This window comes from Cherax quadricarinatus, chromosome 6, assembly GCF_038502225.1.
Source record: "Cherax quadricarinatus isolate ZL_2023a chromosome 6, ASM3850222v1, whole genome shotgun sequence".
Lineage (NCBI taxonomy): Eukaryota > Metazoa > Arthropoda > Malacostraca > Decapoda > Parastacidae > Cherax > Cherax quadricarinatus.
Genome location: NC_091297.1, coordinates 69,867,748 through 69,894,580, shown reverse-complemented (window position 1 = coordinate 69,894,580; position 26,833 = coordinate 69,867,748). Strand labels below are relative to the sequence as shown.

Genomic DNA, 26,833 nt, shown 5'->3' with positions numbered 1-26,833 from the left:
TAGTAATTAAATAATCAACTACCTCATTTTGTGACTTTACTAGTAAGCATAAGTCACCTTACGTAATTTTCTTATTTACTATTGTTTGCTTAAATATTAGCTGAATTGATACTTTCTCTGTCCATATTACTACCTCATATTTTTTTTAAATACTATTAATTGATATTACTTATGGAAAATTTTCTAGGGTGGTTACCTGTATGTACCTCAACATTATATACATACAAGTAATCTCATTGGGAGACAACCATATTGTTTACCGTAGTCACCCCGTGTAGACATGTGAGAAAACTTAACCACCCCTGGTCACGGCAAGTGGTTCCTTCGACCTCACAATCTTATCCATATCTATCCGAGACCAGTATGGATTGGATAGCACCCACAAGTACAGTGGTACTAATTAATTGTGGACTGTATAGATTATATTAGTTTAACTGAATGAAGGGGGGTGGGGTAGGTTACACATGGATATATCCATCAAGGAAAACACTTGTACATAATCTCACCACTTACCAGATATTCTCTGGTGGTCACTTGATGTAGCTGGATCACTCATAACCTATCCAATTACAACATACCTAACTGGCCAGTATCAGTCTGCTATAACTAGAAGGGTTACTTAACTGTGGGTGATTGATACTCCTTATTCCCTCCATTCACCATCTCATTTCGATGTCCTGCTACACCGACACGGTTCTTATTCCAGCAGGACGAGGTATCCGTCGGTTTGTCCCGATTTAGAAGTCGTGATTCCATAAAGCTTCACTATCCTTGGTATGAGAATCACGCGTTCACTCGGAGCAGGGCGATCTATTTCACATTCCGCATTCTCTTAACTTAATGTTATTATCACCGATTACATTACCATTCACAAGACGATTTAACATCTCATAATTATTATACACATTAGAGGTCACTCCATTAAGATCTGAGGCCGATGAGTGAGGATTAACTCACGGGTATTTCCCCTGGACACACAATGGCTGCGCACCAGTCACACCCGGTCGAACCATTATTCACTAATTTTACCACCTTATTACGGTGGTCCCGTAAATCACGTTCCCTCACTCTTCACCAGGAACAGTTACGACACTTCCTATTATGAAGTGAGGCCCATATTAATCCTTAGGCCGCCGTGAATGCCAATTTCCCTGTTCCATGCTTTCCCAGCCTCCTCACTACATTCAAAAACCACTGCCCCTCCCTGTGCCCCAGCTCGACCTATACCCCCGCACATCCGCGCATGCGCAAAGGGAACTCTTGGTTCTATCCTATTGTCAAATACATTTTTGCTTCATATCGACACATTAAACACCTATTAGGCGCTATAGCTTCGGAAAATCAAAAAATTTTCCACATTACTTACTAAAATTAATTAATTACCATTTTTACTATCAGTACAATTTACTTTTAACATTTTTGACATCATTTAATTACCATTACTTGTCATAATAAGTGTGTATGCACCTGGAGAAGAGAGGAATGCAGAGGAGAGAGAGAGATTTTGGGAGATGCTAAGTGAATGTATAGGAGCCTTTGAACCAAGTGAGAGAGTAATTGTAGTAGGGGATGTTATGGGGCTATAGGACCCAACATGTATTTATAAGTAACAGTTACTCTGGAATACCTAATTATATTGAATTGATGGGGACTCAGTTCTAAATGTCATAAGGGCTGATCAACCTTATGACTGAGAGGCAGCTGGGTCAAGCCTTTTTCTCAATATAATAGGTTATCCTACAGACACACACACACAATTTAAATAAGTAGTTTATAAAGTTGTATTTCTTTTTGTAAAAGTAAAATTAAGGTGGTAGAATTGTGGTAACTGGAGAAATGTGCTTGGCAACAGTCTTTTGTTTTGGTGGGAGGAGCTTAGCTAGTCTTTCTCTCTCTCCCTCTCACTGAGGCTCTCTCTCTGTGGCTGACCTTCAACCTGGCAGGATCTCTGGGTCCTTCTTCTATCTTTTGGGGCATTATGTGTGCTCCAGGGGTGAGTTTTTATAATTTAAGTTGTGGCCACCATACCCAGGGTGACTTAAAGTGTGTCAAAACACTGGTTAGCCCAGGGTTATGTCAAGAAGAGAGAAGGACAAAAGTTGTCAGAAAACACCATGTGGAGAACAGCTATGGAGTGTGTAGATATTTGTTTTGAAAATGTGAGGCTGTAATTGTATATTCTGTACATATCTATTGAGAATACAGTTATATTTTTATAGTAGTAGTTTACATAACCTGTGAAGAGGGCTGGTGAGAGGATATCAGACACTCAGGATGATCAGCCATGACGTAAGTATTACCCCTAGACAGATAAGGCCATTAAGTAAAAAGCTACCCCACACTAGAACATGTAGTGAGAACCTTACTATCAAAGTAATAAGGGACAAACCAACGTAACAGGGGACCTGAATGCTAAAGTAGGAGAAACTTTTAGAGAGGGTGTGGTAGGTAAGTTTGGGGTGCCAGGTGTAAATGATAATGGGAGCCCTTTGATTGAACTTTGTATAGAAAGGGGTTTAGTTACAGGTAATACATATTTTAAGAAAAAGAGGATAAATAAGCATACAAGATATGATGTAGGGCAAAATGACAGTAGTTTGTTGGATTATGTATTGGTAGATAAAAGACTGTTGAGTAGACTTCAGGATGTACATGTTTATAGAGGGGCCACAGATATGTCAGATCACTTTCTAGTTGTAGCTACACTGAGAGTAAAAGGTAGATGGGATACAAGGAGAATAGAAGCACCAGGGAAGAGAGAGGTGAAGGTTTATAAACTAAAAGAGGAGGCAGTTAGGGTAAGATATAAACAGCGATTGGAGGATAGATGGGCTAATGAGAGCATAGGCAATGGGGTCGAAGAGGTATGGGGTAGGTTTAACCCTTTCAGGGTCCGTCCCGTAGATCTACGGCTTTGCGTTCAGTGTCCAAACCGTAGATCTACGTCATGAGCTCAGCTCACTCTGATAAACTGTGAGTGGTACACTTGGGCCTAGATATGAGAGAATACATCTATGTGGTATGTGTGCACCACATAAAACAAATCCTGCAGCACACTGTGTATAATGAGAGAAAAAAAACTGAAACCAACATTTTCGATTAAAACAGCAACTTTGCAGTGTTTTTTCGTATGTTTTTTATAGTTGTATTTGCAATTTCTTGGTCTCATTTGATAGAATGGAAGACATATTACAGAAATAGAGATGATTTTGATTGGTTTTAGCACCGGAAATGGCTTGAAACTGAGCTCAAAGTAGCGGAAATGTTAAATTTTTGTCGATGTTCAAGAGTAAACAAACGACCTCACACGTCTAATACACGCCAGCTGGTGGATCTAATACACATTCACAAATGTGGTGATGATATTTATACAATTATTACAATATTGCATAACAGTAAATCTTCTATTGTTTGGTGTGAATAAAAATTCATTATGTAAATAAAAAATAAAAATGGGATTTATTTCTAAAGCCTCAAAACATAACTAATGAACGGAGGAAATGTTAGTTTAGTGCCAGGAATGCCTACATTGTTTATTCTGGATGCTATTTTGAAATTGGAATATTTTGAACTTTGTGTTAAATTGGCCAAATTACCAATTTCTGATTGCTTTATTTAGTAGTTGAAACAGTTGACTTGGCAATTTCTTGTGCTCAATCGATAGAATAGAAGTAACACTAGTAAAATAGCTAAGAATTTGGTCGACTGGAATGATGTAATTGGCCTAAAATGGAAGTCAAAGTCGGCAAAATCGCTGATTCGTAAATATCGCTGACACATCAAAATTCGCAAGAGCATAATTTCGTCAATTTTCCATCAAATTTCGTACTTTTTGTTTTATTACCTTCGCAAAAAGATTCTCTACCATTTCATAAGAAAAAATAACAAATTTTTTTTGGAAAATTCTTGGACACTGGGGCACCACTTCAGATTTGGGCCTTGGACCCTGAAAGGGTTAAAAATGTAGTGTTAAAGTGTTCAGCAGAAGTTTGTGGTTACAGGAAAGTGGGTGCGGGAGGGAAGAGGAGCGATTGGTGGAATGATGATGTAAAGAGAATAGTAAGGGAGAAAAAGTTAGCATATGAGAAGTTTTTACAAAGTAGAAGTGATGCAAGGAGGGAAGAGTATATGGAGAAAAAGAGAGAGGTTAAGAGAGTGGTGAAGCAATGTAAAAAGAGAGCAAATGAGAGAGTGGGTGAGATGTTATCAACAAATTTTGTTGAAAATAAGAAAAAGTTTTGGAGTGAGATTAACAAGTTAAGGAAGCCTAGAGAACAAATGGATTTGTCAGTTAAAAATAGGAGAGGAGAGTTATTAAATGGAGAGTTAGAGGTATTGGGAAGATGGAGGGAATATTTTGAGGAATTGTTAAACGTTGATGAAGATAGGGAAGCTGTGATTTCGTGTATAGGGCAAGGAGGAATAACATCTTGTAAGAGTGAGGAAGAGCCAGTTGTGAGTGTGGGGGAAGCTCGTGAGGCAGTAGGTAAAATGAAAGGGGGTAAGGCAGCCGGGATTGATGGGATAAAGATAGAAATGTTAAAAGCAGGTGGGGATATAGTTTTGGAGTGGTTGGTGCAATTATTTAATAAATGTATGGAAGAGGGTAAGGTACCTAGGGATTGGCAGAGAGCATGCATAGTTCCTTTGTATAAAGGCAAAGGGGACAAAAGAGAGTGCAAAAATTATAGGGGGATAAGTCTGTTGAGTATACCTGGTAAAGTGTATGATAGAATTATTATTGAAAGAATTAAGAGTAAGACGGAAAATAGGATAGCAGATGAACAAGGAGGCTTTAGGAAAGGTAGGGGGTGTGTGGACCAGGTGTTTACAGTGAAACATATAAGTGAACAGTATTTAGATAAGGCTAAAGAGGTCTTTGTGGCATTTATGGATTTGGAAAAGGCGTATGACAGGGTGGATAGGGGGGCAATGTGGCAGATGTTGCAGGTGTATGGTGTAGGAGGTAGGTTACTGAAAGCAGTGAAGAGTTTTTACGAGGATAGTGAGGCTCAAGTTAGAGTACATGGGAAAGAGGGAAATTATTTCCCAGTAAAAGTAGGCCTTAGACAAGGATGTGTGATGTCACCGTGGTTGTTTAATATATTTATAGATGGGGTTGTAAGAGAAGTAAATGCGAGGGTCTTGGCAAGAGGCGTGGAGTTAAAAGATAAAGAATCACACATAAAGTGGGAGTTGTCACAGTTGCTCTTTGCTGATGACACTGTGCTCTTGGGAGATTTTGAAGAGAAGTTGCAGAGGTTGGTGGATGAATTTGGTAGGGTGTGCAAAAGAAGAAAATTAAAAGTGAATACAGGAAAGAGTAAGGTTATGAGGATAACAAAAAAATTAGGTGATGAAAGATTGGATATCAGATTGGAGGGAGAGAGTATGGAGGAGGTGAATGTATTCAGATATTTGGGAGTGGACGTGTCAGCGGATGGGTCTATGAAAGATGAGGTGAATCATAGAATTGATGAGGGGAAAAGGGTGAGTGATGCACTTAGAAGTCTGTGGAGACAAAGAACTTTGTCCTTGGAGGCAAAGAGGGGAATGTATGAGAGTATAGTTTTACCAACGCTCTTATATGGGTGTGAAGCATGGGTGATGAATGTTGCAGCGAGGAGAAGGCTGGAGGCAGTGGAGATGTCATGTCTGAGGACAATGTGTGGTGTGAATATAATGCAGAGAATTCGTAGTTTGGAAGTTAGGAGGAGGTGCGGGATTACCAAAACTGTTGTCCAGAGGGCTGAGGAAGGGTTGTTGAGGTGGTTCAGACATGTAGAGAGAATGGAGCGAAACAGAATGACTTCAAGAGTGTATCAGTCTGTAGTGGAAGGAAGGCGGGGTAGGTGTCGGCCTAGGAAAGGTTGGAGGGAGGGGGTAAAGGAGGTTTTGTGTGCGAGGGGCTTGGACTTCCAGCAGGCATGCGTGAGCGTGTTTGATAGGAGTGAATGGAGACAAATGGTTTTTAATACTTGACGTGCTGTTGGAGTGTGAGCAAAGTAACATTTATGAAGGGGTTCAGAGAAACCGGCAGGCCGGACTTTTCAAATTCAAATTCAAACTTTATTCTCTATAAGTATTACAATGCTGAGTTTACAGAATTTGGTTATTGTGTGGTTTACATGTAGAAAAATAATAATTACAGAGTGTACCACTAGTACGTCTAGCATGGCTAGGCATTTCGGGCAGACTTATATTAAATCTTAGGTTTAAAATGTTACAGAATTATGAGATAAGTTGGTATTATGGCTAAGTGACTAAATACTAGTTGTGAGTTTAGCAATGTGAATGCTTTTGTTTTGGCACTATACATAGTTTCAGTATTGGAGTATCACAGGCCAACTTTTGACTAGTTAAGATTCATTATTTTGAGATTGAGATTGATATTTCTGTTTATGGTCAAATGGGTGAGTGAGTGTACGTGTGAACCACCAGGTGGTGTTCGTATTATTAGGACTTGAGTTCTGGAGATGGGAAGTACAGTGCCTGCACTCTGAAGGAGGGGTGTTAATGCTGCAGTTTAAAAACTGTAGCGTAAAGCACCCTTCTGGCAAGACAGTGATGGAGTGAATGATGGTGAAAGTTTTTCTTTTTCGGGCCACCCTGCCTTGGTGGGAATCGGCCAGTGTGATATTAATAATAATAATACTTGTCTAATTACCATAACCTGTTTTAATACGACATTTACTATCTTAGAGTACTCTTAAATACCTTGTACTGCCAAATAACCTCTAGTATAACTACCAGTGCAATATTGAATCCAAATAACTGTTCTTAAAATTTAACACTTGAAATAAACATTACTCTTTCACTTTTTTTTTTTTTTTTGCTAATTAATCTTTTTTTGTAATCATTATTACTTACTAAAATTTTATTAAACACCATATTTACTACCAGTCAATTTTACTTTTGTATATTAATCATTATTTTATACTTTTCATAACATTTTGTTGCCAAATTTTCAAGTTTGTATATTCAACTCCAACCTTTATATTATCCTTTGTACCTGTGTACCTGTCTACTATCTTACTATCATATTATAACCAAGTCATTGTCATTGTTATTTTTTACTTATTATTCTTTTGGTACTTTAATTTGTGAATTTTATTTTGTCAATTTAAATCTAGTTATACTCTTGATCTTGTTAACAACCTATATCAGACCCTAGTGCAATTGCAAGTACCATTTTAATTTGTATTTTTATATTATAAGTTTATACCTAGTTGTTGAAGATTGAGACACTTATGCAGCATATGGGAATCTTTATTCAGGAAACGTTTTGCCACACAGTGGCTTCATCAGTCCAATACAAAAGGGGAAGGCGTAAGGAGAGGAGGAGTATGAGGTAATCAGTCCCTCAGCCTGGAGTCGATGTGTTCAGTCCATCAATCTTGTAGAATGTACAGCATAGTGCCGTAGACGTGGCTTATATACTGTAGTGAGGAGAGGTGAAGCAGGCGGAGGCGGGGTCATAGTGGTACCATCCACTAGTCGAAGTAGGTCTTCGTCCAAAGGTTGAACAGGTGTTGAAGAATTCTTTGTAACAAGATCCCATGATGCTGCAGTGTCTGACAGTTGTGATGAATGGTTTGAAAAACCGACAAGTTGAAGATTGAGACACTTATGCAGCATATGGGAATCTTTATTCAGGAAACGTTTCGCCACACAGTGGCTTCATCAGTCCAATACAAAGAGGAAGGCGTAAGGAGAGGAGGAGTATGAGGTAATCAGTCCCTCAGCCTGGAGTCGATGTGTTCAATCCATCAATCTTGTAGAATGTACAGCATAGGGCTGTAGACGTGCCTTATATACTGTAGTGAGGTGAGGTGAAGCAGGCGGAGGCGGGGTCATAGTGGTACCATCCACTAGTCAAAGAATTCTTCAACACCTGTTCAACCTTTGGACGAAGACCTACTTCGACTAGTGGATGGTACCACTATGACCCCGCCTCCGCCTGCTTCACCTCACCTCACTACAGTATATAAGCCACGTCTACGGGCCTATGCTGTACATTCTACAAGATTGATGGACTGAACACATCGACTCCAGGCTGAGGGACTGATTACCTCATACTCCTCCTCTCCTTACACCTTCCTCTTTGTACTGGACTGATGAAGCCACTGTGTGGCGAAACGTTTCCTGAATAAAGATTCCCATATGCTGCATAAGTGTCTCAATCTTCAACTTGTCAGTTTTTCAAACCATTCATCACATACCTAGTTGTACTTTAGCTCATTCTAGCTCAATACTTAGACAACACCTAAACTAACTATACTTAGTTGTACTTTAGCTCATTCTAGCTCAATACACAGACAACAATAAATTCATTATGTTAGATCTTAGTGCAATTACAAGAGTGAGTCTGGTGCCACTTGTAATTTTTTTTTTTATAGTATTAGTTTATACCTAGTTGTACTTTAGCTCATTCTAGCACAAAACATAGACAATATCAATTTCATTATGTTTAATAGTGACTATACTCTATATGACCAAAGTGCTTTAGCGGTATACTTATCCAAACCTCCCACCACTACAGAAATCAGTATTAGAACTCACCACATAATACAGGATATAAACAACCACTATTTAAACCTAAAAGATGAATGATCAAGTTGACCCTGATCTAAACCTCCATAATCTAACACACAATCAAAACTTATTGGAAAACAACTGTCTTTATTACACAGCATCACAAGCCAGCACTATCCTGAACACTGCTTAGTCTATCATTTCTTAACTACAGCATCAGGTCCTTAAGCAAACACTATGATGACCTCCTGGCACTCCTTGAGTCACTAAAGACACCCTTCTCCTGCATTATTCTTACTGAGACCTGGTTTAAGCAGGACACAATTGATATCTACCCACTACCAAGATACACAGCAATCCACAACTGCAGACCATACCAAGTTGGGGGTGGTACTGCAATCCATTACTCTAACCAACTATCTTGTATTAGCACTAATTGCTTTAGTGATGAATATGGGGAATACATTTTTGCTAATTTTGCTGTAAAAAACTCAAGATGCCTATAACAATCGGTGCCATATACCGGATACCTCACACAAACATCTCAAACTTCAGTGAGAATCTAAAGTCACTAATAACAAACAGACAAATGAACAAGCACCACCTTCTCTTAGCTGGAGACTTCAACATCAACCTTGGCCTACCAGATGATCAGACTAACTGATTTCATCAACAATATGAACAACGCACTTCTCATACCAACAATAACTAAACCAACCAGGCTGACTGAGACAAGTGCAACCATAATAGACCACATATGGACCAATATACTAGCCCCCCTTAAATCAGGGATAATCACAGACAGCACTACTGACCACTACCCAACCTTCCTCTTAACAAACATTAGTAAGCCACCACTCAAATACAACAAAGTTTCATTTAGACTCCATGATGAGGCCTCAATATGAAATTTCACAGCAGACCTAGAGACTGTTGACTGGCCTACAGAATTCTCCAATGCCAATGGTATTGACGATTGGACAGATATTTTTCTTAACAAAATACTTAGATTATACAACAAATATTGTCCTATAAAAACAAAACAGATCACGAATAAACGGCTTGGTTGCCCATGGCTAACCAGCACCATTCTGAAATCCATTGATAAGAAACACCAATATGAAAAGCAATATAGCCAGGGCTTAATACACAAAGATATTCTTAAACAATATTCAACAGTTCTCACCAAATTAATAAAGAAAGCCAAACAACTGTACTACTCCAGCAGATTCACTGACACAAGAGGAGATATAAAAAAGACCTGGAAAACACTTTCCCAGATTCTGGGAACACACAAACTAAAAAAAAACAAGAATATTGTTCTAACTAAACCTCATGAAACACCACTGAATCCCACTGATACAGCTAACAGGATAAACGACTTCTTCTCAAACATAGGATCTAATCTCGCCAGTAAAATCCCACGTATCAATGCCCGTGCCGGGGACTACCTAGATGGGAATTTCCCAAATTCCTTCTATCTTGTACCAACTGAGCACACGGAAGTCACCGTGATCATAAAGTCACTTAACCCTTTGAGGGTTGACAGGCCCTCTCCGAAACTCGTTCTCAGGGTCGGCCAAATTTAAAAAAAAAAAATAATAATTTTCTCTTATGAAAAGATAGAGAATCTTTTCCCGATCATAAGGACACCAAAAGTTTGAAATTTGATGGAAAACTTACGGAATTATGCTCTCGCGAAGTTAGCGGTCTCGGGGATGTTTACGCATCAGCGATTTTGCCCACTTTGAGCCCCATTTTCGGCCAATTCCACTGTACTAGTCGACAAAAACATGAATATTTCGCTAGAACTCCATTTTTTCTATCGAATGGATGCAAGAAACCACCCATTTATGAAATTCAACTATCCAGTACAGTGGTCAGAATTTAGCAATTTTGCCAATTTCACACAAATTTCAAAAGATGCCAATTTCCGAATTGGGTCCAGAATAAACAAGAAAGACATTCCTGGCACTAAAATGACATTTCCTCTGGTCTAGTCACGTCTCAAGGCCCCTCTTATATTCTTTTGCTTTCCACTTTGAATTTTTATTCTCACAAAAAATATAAGATTTACCGTTATGCAGACTACTGCATTAGTGTAAAAAATGGTGTAAATATTATTGGCGCACTTGTGAAAGAATATTAGACTCACCAGTTGACGTGTATTGGACCACTGGCACGATTTGTTTACTTTTGAAATTTGGTAAAAATCGAACATTTCTGCTACTTTGAGCTCAATTTCAAGGTATCTTTCATTGTAAAACCAGTCAAAATCATCTCAATTTCTGTAATATGTCTTCCATTCTATAAAATGAGACCAAGAAAACTAGAATACAACAATAAATACCATACGAAAATACAGTGCAAAGTCGCTGTTTTATCCAAAAAAAAGGTCAAAGTTTTTTTTTTCTCATTATTCACTGTGTGCTGCAGGATTTTTTTTAGAATGTGCACACTGACCACATAGAGCCATTCTTTCATATGAAAGCCTACCAGCTTTCTCCCACTAGATTTGAGGGCGCTAGAATTTAGGCGTACTAGTACGTCAAAAATCCTAGGTCGTAAGCCATACTAGTACGTCCGAAACCCTTAAAGGGTTAGAAAATAACTCGAGGAATCTGTCTAACGTCCCACCATTATTGTACAAGTGAGTGACCCATGTCCTTTCACATGCTATTACATTACTTTTTAACAAGTCACTAGAAACTAGCACTTTCCCGACACTACTCAAGACAGCAAGGGTTACACCAATACATAAAGGTGGTAACCCTACAGACGTAAACAACTATAGGCCAATATCAAACTTACCATTGCTATCCAAAATCTTTGAGAAACTCGTGCACAGGAGACTATATTCATTTATAACGTCACAAAACATACTCAACCCCTGCCAATTTGGATTCAGGAAAAATAAAAGCACTAATGCTGCAATTATAAAAGTGCTAGACCTGGTTTACACAGCATTGGAAAATAAGAAATGTCTGCTAGGAATTTTTGTTGACCTAAGAAAAGCATTTGACACAGTAGACCACAGCATCCTACTCCACAAACTTGACCACTATGGTATAAGAGGCCATGCACTTGCATATTTTAAATCCTACCTTTCTAATAGGTATCAGTATGTCATCATTAAAGACACAGCCTCATCAATACGGCCACTTGATACTGGAGCTCCGCAGGGAAGTGTCCTTGGACCCCTGCTCTTCTTCATTTACATCAATGATCTTCCAAACATATCCCAACGCCTGAAACCCATTCTCTTTGCTGACGACACGACTTATGTCATCTCCCACCCTAATCTTGCCACCCTCAACACCATTGTTAACAAGGAGCTGCTCAAAATATCGACTTGGACGACAGCCAATAAACTTACACTTAACACTGGCAAAACCTACTATATTATGTTTGGTAGAAGGGCAGGTGTTGCGCAACTTAACATTAAGATCGACAACACTCTAATTGCCAGACATAATGAGGGCAAATTCCTTGGCCTATACCTCGACAACAACCTAAATTTCTGCACCCATATCTAACACATAACAAAAAAAGCCAATAATAACTCAACAAAAAGCCGCAGTAAGAATAATCACTAAATCCCATCCCTGGCAACACCCCCCCCCCCTCCTCCCCACTCTTCATAGATCTAAACTTACTGCCTGTTCAGAACATCCACACTTACTACTGTGCAATCTATATCTACAGGACCTTAAATTCCAATATTAACCTTGACCTAAAATGCTTTCTTTATAGTTATGACAGGATCCACAGGCATAACACCAGACACAAACATCTCTATGACATTCCCCGTGTCCGACTAAACCTTTACAAAAATTCAATGTACAGTGGACCCCCGGTTAACGATTTTAATCCGTGCAAGAGGGCTCATCGTTATGCGAAATAATCGTTATGCGAATGAATTTTCCCCATAAGAAATAATGGAAATAAAATTAATCCGTGCAAGACGCCCAAAAGTATGAAAAAAAAATTTTTTTTACCACATGAAATGTTAATTTTAATACACACAAACTGAAAAAGGCATGCACAATTAAATGACACTTACTTTTATTGAAGATCTGGTGATGATTGATGGGATGGGAGGAGGGGAGAGAGTGTGTTAGTGTTTAGAAGGGGAATCCCCTTCCATTAGGACTTGAGGTAGTAAGTCCTTTTCTGGGGTTACTTCCCTTCTTCTTTTAATGCCACTAGGGCCAGCTTCAGAGTCACTGGACTTCTTTCGCACAAGATATCTGTCCATAGTGGCCTGTACCTCTCGTTCCTTTATGACTTGCCTAAAGTGTTTCACAACATTGTCAGTGTAATAATCACCAGCACGGCTTGCAATAGCTGTGTGAGGGTGATTTTCATCCATGAAGGTTTGCACTTCAAGCCACTTTGCACAGATTTCCTTAATCTTTGAAGTAGGCAACTTCTTCAATTTCTCTCTCCCCTCCTCCGAAGCAATTTCCTCAGGTGTGGCCTCTTGCTGTTGAAGTTGATCTAGCAGCTCATCAGTGGTTAGTTCTTCATTGTCCTCCTCCACCAACTCTTCCACATCCTCCCCACTAACCTCCAACCCCAAGGACTTTCCCAATGCCACAATGGATTCCTCAACTGGCACAGGATTCTCAGGGTTAGCCTCAAACCCTTCAAAATCCCTTTTGTCTACACATTCTGGCCACAGTTTCTTCCAAGCAGAGTTCAAGGTCCTCTTTGTCACTTCCTCCCAAGCCTTACCTATAAGGTTTACACAATTGAGGATATTAAAGTGATCTCTCCAAAACTCTCTTAGAGTCAGTTGAGTTTCTGAGGTCATTACAAAGCACCTTTCAAACAGAGCTTTTGTGTACAGTTTCTTGAAGTTGGAAATAACCTGCTGGTCCATGGGCTGCAGGAGAGGAGTGGTATTAGGAGGCAAAAACTTCACCTTAATGAAGCTCATGTCCCCATAAAGTCGCTCTGCCACGTCTGTAGGATGACCAGGGGCATTGTCTAACACCAGGAGGCACTTAAGTTCTAATTTCTTTTCAGTTAGGTAATTTTTCACATTGGGGGCAAATGCATGGTGTAACCAGTTATAGAAAAATTCCCTAGTGACCCATGCCTTACTGTTTGCCCTCCACAGCACACACAAATTATCCTTGAGGACATTCTTTTGCCTGAACGCTCTGGGAGTTTCAGAGTGATACACTAATAAAGGCTTCACTTTGCAATCACCACTAGCATTGGCACACATCAACAAAGTAAGCCTGTCTTTCATAGGCTTATGTCCTGGGAGTGCCTTTTCCTCCTGAGTAATGTAGGTCCTGCTTGGCATTTTCTTCCAGAACAGGCCTGTTTCATCACAATTAAACACTTGTTCAGGTTTCAGTCCTTCAGTTTCTATGTACTCCTTGAATTCCTGCACATATTTTTCAGCCGCTTTGTGGTCCGAACTGGCAGCCTCACCATGCCTTATCACACTATGGATGCCACTACGCTTCTTAAATCTCTCAAACCAACCTTTGCTGGCCTTAAATTCACTCACATCATCACTAGTTGCAGGCATTTTTTTAATTAAATCGTCATGCAACTTCCTAGCCTTTTCACATATGATCGCTTGAGAGACGCTATCTCCTGCTATCTGTTTTTCATTTATCCACACCAATAAGAGTCTCTCAACATCTTCCATCAATTGCGATCTTTGTTTCGAAAACACAGTTGAACCTTTGGCAAGAACAGCTTCCTTGATTGTCTTTCTGGTGCCCACAATAGTAGCGATGGTTGATTGGGGTTTCTTGTACAGCTTGACTAGGTCGGCTATACGCACTCCACTTTCATACTTATCAATTATCTCTTTCTTCATCTCTATAGTAATTCTTACCCTTTGAGGTGTAGGGTTGGCACTAGAAGCTTTCTTGGGGCCCATGGTCACTTATTTTCCAGAAACAGCACCGAAAATACTGTAATAATACGAAATATTCCGAGTGTATGCTTGGATGTTACCGCGGAGGCTGGCTGGTAAACAATGGGACGGAGCGGCACATGTGAGGCTGGCTGAGGGCACATTGGACGCGTCTCGGACGAAAATCGGTATGCGGGTTTTTAATCGGTATGCGGGGCAAAAATTTTGCGATAAAAGTAATCGTTATGCGGAAAAATCGCTATGCGATGCCATCGTTATGCGGGGGTCCACTGTATTTCAAAGGACCTAAAATCTGGAACACCCTACCTGAAAACTCTAGAACTGCAGACACATTCATCACTTTCAAAGCTACAGTTAGAAAACGTCTTATCTCCCTGATCCACCCTGACAACTAACTACATGATAACCACCTGATGGTTCAAAATTACACTCACTCACCCACTGACTATAAACCCAGAAATACTAATCTTAATCTTAAAATAATAAATCCTAACTAGTCATAAGTTTGCCTATGATACTCAAATATAGACACCTTGTATTGTGCCAAAACAAAAGCATTCACAGTGCTAAACTCACAAATTATGATGTAGTCACTTAGCTTTAATACCATAATTTGTAATGATTTAATGTTAAGAATTAATCTAAGTGTGCTCAAAATGCCTAGCCATGCTAGGTGTCCTAGTGGCCCCCTCTGTAATTAGTATTTTATAACATGTAAACCACAAAATACCCAAAACCTGTAAACCCCACATTGTAACCATTATAGAGAATAAACTTGAATTGAATTGAATTATACATAGTGTAAATGACCTAGGATAACCCAAAAACTCCAGGCAAAGATAGACAGATAGATAGATAGACAGACAGACAGACAGAAACATGTTTGTGTGTATCAGTGACAACAAATAAAGCCAGGGTTCCCGGAGCACCCATTTATCAAATGTCACCGAGCTGATAACAGATGTCATAACACAATTCTTCAAGGAGTGCGATATACATATACTCCAGGCAGACAGAAAGACAGATAAACAGAGACAGACATACAGGCAGGCAGATAGAGAGAGACATATAGACAGGCAGGCAGATAGATAGACAGGCAGATAGACACAGATAAATAGACAGAGAGACAAGACATGTTTGTGTGTAACAGTGATAACAAATACAATGAGGGTTAGCTGAAGCAGTGGGCATTTATCAAATGTCACTAGGCTGTCAACAGTATAGGGATGCCTTTCATAACAACATGCTTCAAGGTATATGCCAGGGAACCTAAAACATTGCTGGGATCTATAAATACTTTGTATGTATTTCTAGATAATAGTAAATAACCCAAGCAGTTGTAAATGTTTACCTGTCAACGTGATTGTGACTATATGAGCACTATTTCAGTACCTAATATTAGTGTTAGACCAAAGATTGGCTATGAAATTACAAGAACTATTATAAATTGTAATTATCAGAACATAAATTTTTTTTTTTTTTTTTTTTTTTCAACAAGTCGGCCGTCTCCCACCGAGGCAGGGTGACCCAAAAAAGAAAGAAAATCCCCAAAAAGAAAATACTTTCATCATCATTCAACACTTTCACCACACTCACACATTATCACTGCTTTTGCAGAGGTGCCCAGAATACAACAGTTTAGAAGCATATACGTATAAAGATACACAACATATCCCTCCAAACTGCCAATATCCCAAACCACTCCTTTAAAGTGCAGGCATTGTACTTCCCATTTCCAGGACTCAAGTCCGACTATATGAAAATAACCGGTTTCCCTGAATCCCTTCACTAAATATTACCCTGCTCACACTCCAACAGATCGTCAGGTCCCAAGTACCATTCGTCTCCATTCACTCCTATCTAACACGCTCACGCACGCTTGCTGGAAGTCCAAGCCCCTTACCCACAAAACCTCCTTTACCCCCTCTCTCCAACCCTTTCGAGGACGTAAAAAATATATAAAAAATATATAAATTAAAATAAAAATGAGAAAAAGAGGTATATCTGCAACACTTCTGTAAGTGGCAGGAGTCAATGTTGCCAACAGGTGAGCATCCAGAGCCAACTTCACAGTCTTATATCTCAGTAAGTATTGACCCTAAAAAAATTTTTTTATCCTACAACATGTAGAAAAATATGCTCTTCATTTTAAAAGAAAAAAAATTTTTTTTTATTTTTTCAGAATACGGTGGACCCCCGCATAACGATGGCATCACATAGCGATTAATCCGCATACCGCTTGCTTTAATCGCAAAAATTTTGCCGCGCATACCGATTAAAAACCCGCTCACCGATTTTCGTCCGAGACGCGTCCAATGTGCGCCCTCAGCCAGCCTCACATGTGCCGCCCGTGCCATTGTTTACCAGCCAGCCTCCGCGGTAACATCCAAGCATACACTCGGAATATTTCGTATTATTACAGTGTTTTCGGTGCTGTTTCTGGAAAATAAGTGACCATGGGCCCCAAGAAAGCTTCTAGTGCCAACCGTACACCAATAAGGGTGAGAATTCCAATAGAAATGAAGAAAGAGATCATTGATAAGTATGAAAGTGGAGTGCGTATCGCCGACCTAGTCAAGTTGTACAAGAAACCCCAATCAACCATCGCTACTATTGTGGGCACCAGAAAGACAATCAAGGAAGCTGTTCTTGCCAAAGGTTTAACTGTGTTTTCGAAACAAAGATCGCAAGTGATGGAAGATGTTGAGAGACTCTTATTGGTGTGGATAAATGAAAAACAGCTAGCAGGAGATAGCGTCTCTCAAGCGATCATATGTGAAAAGGCTAGGAAGTTGCATGAGGATTTAATTAAAAAAATGCCTGCAACTAGTGATGATGTGAGTGAATTTAAGGCCAGCAAAGGTTGGTTTGAGAGATTTAAGAAGCGTAGTGGCATCCATAGTGTGATAAGGCATGGTGAGGCTGCCAGTTCGGACCACAAAGCGGCTGAAAAATATGTGCAGGAATTCAAGGAGTACATAGACAGTGAAGGACTGAAAGCTGAACAAGTGTTTAATTGTGATGAAACAGGCCTGTTCTGGAAGAAAATGCCAAGCAGGACCTACATTACTCAGGAGGAAAAGGCACTCCCAGGACATAAGCCTATGAAAGACAGGCTTACTTTGTTGATGTGTGCCAATGCTAGTGGTGATTGCAAAGTTAAGCCTTTATTAGTGTATCACTCTGAAACTCCCAGAGCGTTCAGGCAAAAGAATGTCCTCAAGGATAATTTGTGTGTGCTGTGGAGGGCAAACAGTAAGGCATGGGTCACTAGGGACTTTTTCTATAACTGGTTACACCATGCATTTGCCCCCAATGTGAAAGATTACCTAACTGAAAAGAAATTAGAACTTAAGTGCCTCCTGGTGTTAGACAATGCCCCTGGTCATCCTACAGACGTGGCAGAGCGACTTTATGGGGACATGAGCTTCATTAAGGTGAAGTTTTTGCCTCCTAATACCACTCCTCTCCTGCAGCCCATGGACCAGCAGGTTATTGCAAACTTCAAAAAACTGTACACAAAAGCTCTGTTTGAAAGGTGCTTTGTAGTGACCTCAGAAACTCAACTGACTCTAAAGAGAGTTTTGGAGAGAGCACTTTAATATCCTCAATTGTGTAAACCTTATAGGTAAGGCTTGGGAGGGAGTGACTAAGAAGACCTTGAACTCTGCTTGGAAGAAACTGTGGCCAAAATGTGTAGACAAAAGGGATTTTGAAGGGTTTGAGGCTAACCCTGAGAGGATTATTCCAGTTGAGGAATCCATTGTGGCATTGGGAAAGTCCTTGGGGTTGGAGGTTAGTGGGGAGGATGTGGAAGAGTTGGTGGAGGAGGACAATGAAGAACTAACCACTGATGAGCTGATAGATCAACTTCAACAGCAAGAGGCCAGACCTGAGGAAACTGGTTCAGAGGAGGGGAGAGAGAAATTGAAGAAGTTGCCTACTACAAAGATTAAGGAAATCTGTGCAAAGTGGCTTGAAGTGCAAACCTTCATGGATGAAAATCACCCTCACACAGCTATTGCAAGCCGTGCTGGTGATTATTACACTGACAATGTTGTGAAACACTTTAGGGAAGTCATAAAGGAACGAGAGGTACAGGCCACTATGGACAGATATGTTGTGCGAAAGAAGTCCAGTGACTCTGAAGCTGGTCCTAGTGGCATTAAAAGAAGAAGGGAAGTAACCCCAGAAAAGGACTTGCCACCTCAAGTCTTAATGGAAGGGGATTCCCCTTCTAAACACTAACACTCTCTCTCCCCTCCTCCCATCCCATCAATCATCACCAGATCTTCAATAAAAGTAAGTGTCATGTAAGTGTGCATGCCTTTTTCAGTTTGTGTGTATTAAAATTAACATTTCATGTGGTAAAAAAAATTTTTTTTCATACTTTTGGGTGTCTTGCACGGATTAATTTTATTTCCATTATTTCTTATGGGGAAAATTCATTCACATACTGATTATTTCGCATAACAATTACCCCTCTTGCACGGATTAAAATCGTTATGCGGGGGTCCACTGTATTCAGAGTGCTACGCAAGTGAACATAGATCTACGTTTGGACAGTTTAAGGATTAATTCAAGATACAAACATAGATTTTGATTATCTTGAGGTAAAATCTGAATTACTTACACAATGTCTTGAAATAATTAAATCAGATTATACAAAATATGAAAGTAAGTTCCTAGAATCAAATCCATCTGAGGATGAAACTAAAAATGTTTTGGATACTTTTAGTGATCAACAATTAAGGTGGAGAGGAGTAAAGGCTACCTGCTGCAAAATTCTGTCACAGAGACCTACTGTAACTAGTGGTCAAACACCTGTTACACCTGCAACAACACCTGGAACAACAGGTGTCCCATAACCAAGTTTGCCTACCTTGTCATTACCTATTTTCCAAGGTCATAATTACAAAGAATTCATTAGTGACTCACGAAATCGTAATGACACGACTGCAAACAAACCATACCACGGGTTCTATCCCTGCCCGTGGTATGGTTTAATTCATTAGTGGTTTTCAATCCATAGTAAATTCACAAACTGACATAGGTGAGATTGCTAAGTTCAATTATCTTAAATGTCTTGTGAAGGGAGAACCCTACGAACTGATTAAGTCATTTCCGGTGGTTAAAGGCAATTATCAAACAGCCTTACATGTCTTAGCAGACAATTATTTTGATGCTGACAAGGCCAGAGTTAGACATGCAGTCTTAATATCAAGCTTGAAGCCACCCAAACATTGTTTTTCAGATTTACAAGCATTTACGATTATATTAGACAACAGTCTCAGATCTCTAGGTGCTAAATATGACCTAAAGCAATGTGATTGGTTTATCAGTGGTATTGTACAGGATAAGCTGTCACCACGAATTATTTATTTATTTATTTATTAATTTGAACATGATACATAGAAGTACAAGGAAATACAGTGGTTAAGTGTAACATGCCAAAGCCCCTTGTATGCAGAGCATTATGGGCAGGCTTAAAATTAACTTAAGATTAAGTAAGCAATGATATATTCAGTGGTAAACATTGTTGTAAACAGTTAACAATTAAGCACAAATGAGTATTTCAAAGATAGGTCATATGGTCTTTTACTGTGTTGCTGTACATTCAGAAGAATGGAGTATTCTGTTAGGTAATGTAATTAAAAATAACAAAGTTCGATTGGGTTTATGAGATACAATTATTCAGTATTTGGTTGTGGGTGAGTGATTTTTAAGAAACATACAGTGTTTCTTTTATATTCACCAGTAGTGAATTCCAGATTTTTGGGCCTTTCATGCGCATTGAGTCTTTGCATAGTGTGAGATGGACACGAGGAATATCAAAGAGTGATCTGTGCCTTGTGTTATGGTCATGTGCTCTGTTGAGGTTGGTAAGGAGACGTTTGAGGGGAGGGTTTATATCCCAGTTAAGTGTTCTATGTATGTAGTAGGCACAATAATAAGTATGGATGTTTTGTATGGTGAGTAGGTTTAGAGTTTTGAATATTGGTGGAGTGTGCTGCCTGTAGTGGGAATTTGTTATCATTCTGACTGCAGCCTTTTGTTGGGTAATTAGTGGTCTGAGATGGTTTATTGTTGTTGAGCCCCATGCACAAATTCCATAGGTGAGATAGGGGTAAATAAGTGAGTGATATAGGGCAAGGAGGGCTGACTGTGGAACATAGTACTGTATCTTCGATAGTATGCCTATGGTATTGGAAATTTTCTTGGAGATTTGTTGTATATGTGTTTGAAATTTGAGTCTATTATCAAGGTGGATTCCTAAGAATTTTCCCTCTGTGAGCTTTGTGATAGGTGATCCATTTATCATTATGTTAAGAGGGACTGTTATGGGACTATGGGACCCAACACACATTGATGTATATAAGTAACAGTTACTCTGGAACACCTAATTATACTGAACTGATGGGGACTCAGCTCTAAATGTCATAAGGGCAGATCACTCTTATGGCTGTACGGCACCTGAGTCAAGCCTGCTATTTCTCAATATACAGTGGACCCCCGCATAGCGAACGCCTTGCATAGCGAACAATCCGCATAGCGGACGCTTTGTTCGCTAAAATTTTGCCCCGCATAGTGGACAAAAACCCGCTCAGCGGCCTTCGTCCGAGACGCGTCCAATGTGCGGCCTGAGCCACGCTCACATGTGCCGCCGGTGGCATTGTTTACCAGCCAGCCTCCGCGGTAACATCCAAGCATACAATCGGAACATTTCGTATTATTACAGTGTTTTTGGTGATTTTTTTCTGGAAAATAAGTGACCATGGGCCCCAAGATAGCTTCTAGTGCCAACCCTACAGCAATAAGGGTGAGAATTACTTTGGAGATGAAGAAAAAGATCATTGATAAGTATGAAAGTGGAGTGCTTGTCTCCGAGCTGGCCAGGTTGTATAATAAACCCCAATCAACCATCGCTACTATTGGTGGTACAGCTGCTGCTGCTGCTGTACCACCGTCAGCTGCTGCTGCTGCTGTAGTACCGTCTGCTGCTGCTGTAGCATCGTCTGCTGCTGCTGCTGTAGCATCGTCTGCTGGTGCTGTAACATCGTCAGTTGCTGCTGTAGCATCGTCTGCTGCTGCTGCTGTAGCATCGTCTGCTGCTGCTGCTGCTGCTGTAGCATCGTCTGCTGCTGCTGCTGCTGCTGTAGCATCGTCTGCTGCTGCTGCTGCTGCTGCTGTAGCATCGTCTGCTGCTGCTGCTGCTGCTGTACCACCGTTGTTGGTGTGGCTTATTGAGAATACCAAGAAACAATTAACCCCAGAGGATTTGCCACCCAGGATAACCCAAAAAAGTCAGTGTCATCGAAGACTGTCTAACTTATTTCCATTGGGGTCCTTAATCTTGTCTCCCAGGATGCAACCCACATCAGTCGACTAACACCCAGGTGAACAGGGAAAATGCCTGGAACTAGTGCTCATATTGGTGAATTTAGAGCCAGCAAAGGTTGGTTTGAGAGATTTAAGAATCGTAGTGACATACACAGTGTGATAAGGCCTGTTCTGGAAGAAAATACCAAACAGGACCTACAGTACTCAGGAGGAAAAGGCACTCCCAGGACACAGTGTCTCATCAGTCACTGCTGCATCTTCAATAAAGGTAAGTGTCATTTATTCTTCATTTAGTAGAGTAGTACATGCACAATATATATTGTGCATGTACTACTCTACTTTTGTGCATGTATCCTTCTCTTTGTGTGTAGGAAAATGTCTATTTCATGTGGTAAAATTTTTTTTTTTCATACTTTTGGGTGTCTTGCACGGATTAATTTTATTTCCATTATTTCTTATGGGGAAAATTAATTCGCATAGCGAACATTTCGCATAACGGCCAGCCCTCTTGCACGGATTAAGTTCGCTATGCGGGGGTCCACTGTAATAGGTTATACTATAGACACACACACACACACACACACACACACACACACACACACACACACACACACACACACACACACACAATTTAAATAAGTAGTTTATAAATTTGTATTTCTTTTGCAAAAGTAAATAAGGTGTGATAACTAGAGAATTGTGCTTGACAACAGTCTTTTGTTTTTTGGTGGGCGTGGGAGGAGCTTAGCTAGGCTCCTCCCTCTCCCTCTCTCTTTTTGTTGTCTTGAAGCTGGTAGGACCTTTGGGTCCTTTTTTCTATTTTTTGGGGGCATTATGTGCGCCCCAGGGGTGAGTTTTATAACTTAAGTTGTGGCCATCATACCCAGGGTGACTAAAGTGTGTCAAAACACTGGTTAGTCCAGATATTAGTCCAGAAGAAAGAAGGGCAATTTGTCCAGATCCATCATGTGGATCTGGACAAATTGTCTTTGAAGAGCAGCTAAGGAGTGTGCAGGCTTATGTTTTGAATATATGAGTGCTGTAATTACATATTCTGTATATATCTATTTAGAATACAGTTATATTTTTTTATAGAAGTAGTTTAAATAACCTGTAAAGAGGGCTGGTGAAAGGATTTCAGAGAGTGAGGATGATCAATCATGGATGTAAGTATTACCCTAGACATATAAGTCTTTTATGTAAAAGCTACCCCACACTAGGACATGTAGGGAGAACCTTACTATCAAAGTAATAAGGGACAATAACATAACATGGGAGCTTGACCGGGAGAGTTATCTGACTGCTAAAAATAACTCAAAACATTCTTTGAACTATATGTACTGATATGGGGTAATAGCAGTTGCATGTTTCTGGTAGGAGATTTACCAAGGTGGGGTCAGTGGAAGTGTTGTTTTCATATATTAGTTTACAGATTGTTTTTCTCCTAAGGTGAGAGAAAGGTCGAGTAATGCATTTTTGTTGTGGTTATGGTAAGTGCTATGTGCATAGTTTACATTCAACTTGTTATTTTATGTGCCTGTGGGAAAACTTTGTCCACTGATACTGTAAGAGGGAAGCAAGTGTTTAAAGATAAAAACTGTCAGAAGTTGAATCTTTAAACTTTTCAGGCTTCAGGGAGGAAGGTAATAATTCATCAGTAAACATGCCTGGTAACAGTGAACATGAGGGATCACCTACTCCAGGTGATATGGAAATGGACAGGATGAGATTTAAATTAGCTGTGCTAGAGGCTGAAATGAAATTAATGAAAGCTAGGGAGGAAGAACGTCAAAGGTTAGGAGGTTCAGAACAAGAGCCTGAGCAGCACTTTAACATAACTAAAGCTGCAAAATTTGTCCCTAAGTTTACAGAGAGTGACCCAGATAGATATTTTTCTTTTTTTGAGAAGAATGCTTTGGAGCACAGATGGCCCAAACAGAAGTGGGCTACCCTAGTTTGCACACAGCTTGTGGGTAAAGGATTCCAGAGAGTAGAGACTGGAAGGGGATGATTTTTCTGACTATGATAAAATTAAGGATTAAGTATTGCTTGCATATCAAATGATACCTGAGAAATATAGACAAAAGTTCAGAAATCAAAAATTTCAGGATGGGCAGACCTTAACAGAGTTTGGGAATGAGAAACTGTTCCTTTTTAAGAAATGGGTTTGTTCTAAAGGAATTAATAAAGACTATGACAAATTAGTAGATCTGATGGTCATGAGGAATTGTACAATACAATCCCTGTTGACCTCAGAGAATATCTGGAGGACAAAAACCCAGATAATCTTTCAGAATTGGTAAGTAAAAACAGTCATGCTCCTTCTGAAAATTTCCCCACTCGTTCTAAACTTTATTCAAAATCCTATGGTCATAAGGGTAAGTGGGACAAGAATTTTCAGGGACAAACAAAGACTGAAGCACCCTCTAAAATAGAAGGAAAAGGTAAGTCAGCTAGAGCTCAGAGTTTACCTAGACAATCAGATAATGTTTCAGGTCCTCGAGTAAACAGTACCAGTCCTACACCAAATGGTAAAAATACCTTTAAGAGTTTTACCTGTTATTACTGTAACAAAACTGGACATACACAAAAGTTTTGCTGGTTAGACTGCAAGATCAGGAAAGGGAGGAACCATACCAGGGGACCCTAACTGCAGAGATACATCCAGTTGCCTGCATTAGGTCTTCAAGGCAAGGTGAGGAGGAACCTTTGGATCTAGACCCCAGGATGTGTATATTTTCTAGTAGGTCCACAGTTGGTTTGCACAAGGATGTAGGCAGAGTTGAGAACATACTGTCCTTGAGAGATGGATGTAGCACCTACTCCTTGCTATGTGCTGGAGTGCTGCCAGTATCTAAGGATACCTATACTGGGGTAGATATATTGTTAAAGGGTATTAAGGGTTCAACCACAAAGACACCCGTACACAAATTATGGATAGAATCTGCATACCAAGTTGGCTATCTCCCTGTAGGTATTTCAGATGAAATTCCTTTCGAAGGGGTCAACCTCTTATCAGGGAATAATGTTATGGGCCTGTTAGATAGTGAGGAACAACCAGTTTGGGGGAAACCAAGTCCCAAATGTTGGGAGGAAAAGGCTAGGAAAACCCTGCCAGACCTTCTCCCTCATGGTTCCAGCATGAGAAGTATGGCTCATGATCATGCTACCAACAGTTTTCATGATATTTCTCATGAGGATGGTGAGGGCTTAAGTCTGGAAACTCTGTTTTCTGATGTTGAACTGCAGTCAACTGAAGAAAAGGATGTTCCAGCCAGAGCTGAGCATGATTGGAGAATGGATCAGTTAAGTAGTGTGAGAGAGGCTGCACTTACTAGGGTGCAATTAATTTCTGCGCAGGAAAATGTCACTCTTAAGCTGATCCGAGCCTCAGCTGTTGCTGAGAAAGAGATTTTACAATTAAATAAGTGTTTTCATTTCAGGGAGGAAACTCTTACAAAGAAGTCACCTCTGTTTGCAGTATCGATGGAAGGAGAACAAGGGTTTTGCCACCAGATGGTGATGTCCAAGGTTTCCAGGCATTTCTTCTGGTCTCAGCTGTGGGAGACTGTCAGAGGGTATATTGAGACCAATCATGTCTTTCAGTTTATAGGGAAACCTAGTCAAAGTATTAAACCTGTTCCCCTTCAGTCTATTTCAGCACCAGGTGAACCCTTCAGCAAGCTGGTAGTAGATGTACTTGGTCCATTCCCAAGAACCAAACTGGGAAATGATTATTTACTCACAATTATTTGCTCCACTACCAGGTACCTGGAAGCAGTCCCTCTGCATAAGATAACCGCTCATGTAGTCTTAAGGGCTTTGATGAAGTTCTTTTTTCATGTTGGTTTTCTTCAAGAGGTGCAAAATGACCAAGGGCCTAACTTTACCTCAAATTCTTTTTGAGATGTTTTAAAGGGATTAAAAGTAGAGCCTCAGTTTTCAACTTCCTATCACCCTCCATCTCAAGGGGAAATAGAGAAATTACATCAAACCCTCAAGACAATGATGCAAGCCTATGGTATAGACAATACTAACAACTGGGATGAGAGGATCCCTTTCTTTGTATTTGCTGAGTGTGGAAGCACTTTGGAATCTCTGAGCTATTGGCATGGGGAGGATGGTGATGCTCCCCCCTTGGAGCTTTTTCTCAGTTTCAGACACTGTTTGGTTTGTATGAGGTGGATGATACCTGTGAACATGCCCATCAACCAGACCAGGATGATGATGTGGGATCATTATGTGGACCATAATGCTCTGGAGGCTGGAGAGGAAGTGCTGATGCTGGAGCCAATTCATGTGAAAATCTGTATGGCAAGTTGCTGTGATCTGAACATGTTGTGGGGGAAGTTCCCAGGGGTTAGATATAAAAACCCACACCCTGAGCAGAAAAAGAATGAGTATAATGTACACAGTAACCAGTTAAAGGGTTTGAAGTTATGTAAAAAATTCAGAGAGACCACTGTTTTAATGGAATGTAAAGGGGTGCAAAACAGTAATCTGTATGAAATAGCAAAAGTGTATTTAAGAAATAACATGTGTGTAAAAGATTTTGAGAAATGCATCCTTGGTTTTAATGAGAAAAATGTTGAAGAGTTGGCTCAGCCACCTTGGAACCTTATAAAAGTTTGGGATGTCAGTAATGGGGAAAAGTTGAAACTCCATGAAGTAGTTGTTAAGGAAGCTGAACCAATTCAACAACTTTTGTGTGGGAAAAATCTGTATGAAAAATTGGATATGGAGGAAGAAGTGAAATTTTTCCAACACCAGTTTGTAGTGCTTAGTGAGAGTCGGTGGGCATTCCCATGCTTCATGGTTCCCAAATATGATGGCACCCTGGGCATATGCACTGACTACCACAAGGTACATTTAACAACTAAGGTTTACAGAATTAGAAAGATTGATACTGATGCACTAAGAGATGCAAACATTTTAAATAAACTAAAACATGGGGCAGGAAGATGTGATTTCCATGGCCTGTGTGCCAGTACCATTTTCATGTGTGTAATGCAAATTGTGTTCATTGTGTACTTAAAATTTGTGTGTGAGATG

General features: G+C 40.0%; 2 protein-coding genes across 8 annotated transcripts in view; one reads left to right on the top strand and one right to left on the bottom strand.

Moving 5' to 3' along the window:
- The window catches only part of LOC128693861 (uncharacterized), a 383,960-nt gene that overhangs the window by 1,096 nt on the left and 356,031 nt on the right, over nucleotides 1-26,833 (top strand). The window lies entirely within an intron of this gene.
- Nucleotides 1-26,833, bottom strand: part of LOC128693120 (ankyrin-3) — a 358,860-nt gene that overhangs the window by 193,196 nt on the left and 138,831 nt on the right. The window lies entirely within an intron of this gene.